Source organism: Phoca vitulina, unplaced genomic scaffold (assembly GCF_004348235.1).
Source record: "Phoca vitulina isolate PV1807 unplaced genomic scaffold, GSC_HSeal_1.0 scaffold59, whole genome shotgun sequence".
Classification (NCBI taxonomy): Eukaryota; Metazoa; Chordata; class Mammalia; order Carnivora; family Phocidae; genus Phoca; species Phoca vitulina.
In genome coordinates, this window is record NW_022589762.1 from 870,655 (window position 1) to 871,558 (window position 904).

Here is a 904-nt window from a genome sequence, read left to right on the forward strand (position 1 = left end):
ATAAACAGAGACACCTGCCAAAAGTTAGGACCAGCTATGACAATTGGGTAGTCTATAAACAGGATAACCACATAATTTATCTTGCAAATGAGGGCACTTTTGAGATTGACAGGGATCATAATCATCATACAATCTTATATATTAGTAATTATATATCATTTATTAATTCTATAGTTTATTATATTAATTATATTTTATTATATTGTTTATTATAATTTCTATATGACATATTTTATTATATTATTAAATTATTAATCATATTTTATTGTATATTAATTATCTATAATGTGATTATATATAATTATAAGATTGTATGGTTATTATTATTTTGTCCCCAACGGGGGGCACCATGCCTGGAAGGACCACAATACCTGGTCGGTGTGTGGAGTGGACAGAACAAGCTCCTTTTTAATCTCCTTTCTCCAAAAATCCATTCAATATGTTGTCCTTGGATAGCAGATGTATCAGATATTAAGCTTATAAGAACAGATACCACACTTGATCCTAGCCAAAGGCCGAGAAGACTTGAAACTGGTAATTATTAATAACTGTGCCTGGTCAACAGGTGTAAACCAGGAGTGCCCTGGAATGTATAGGAGCCCTGTCAATAAACCTCTTAGAACTCAAAGTCATTCATTCAATAGCCATTTTTCAAATGGTTAAGTGCCAAGCTCTGTATTGGGTGCTGGAGAGTCTAAGACAAACTGTGATTCCTGCCCTAAGGAGATTTCAGTATAGCGAGGGAAGCAGACCAAAAAAACCCAGACAACTATAGTGAGGTATTTCAGTTCCATGACAGATATTTGCCCAGGGTTCCTTGGAAGGCAGGCAGGAAAGATACTTGAGCCTGGGATACCTCGGTGGCTCAGTTGGTTAACCGTCTGGCTTTGGCTCAGGTCATGAT

The 904-nt window shown here is 36.1% G+C and overlaps 1 non-coding gene across 1 annotated transcript; it reads right to left on the reverse strand.

The window, feature by feature from the left end:
* Positions 1-337: 337 nt before the first annotated feature.
* LOC116623711 lies at positions 338-527 on the reverse strand. Its single transcript, XR_004297745.1, has one exon. It is a non-coding gene; the product is annotated as a U2 spliceosomal RNA (small nuclear RNA).
* Between the last annotated feature and the right edge of the window lie 377 nt (positions 528-904).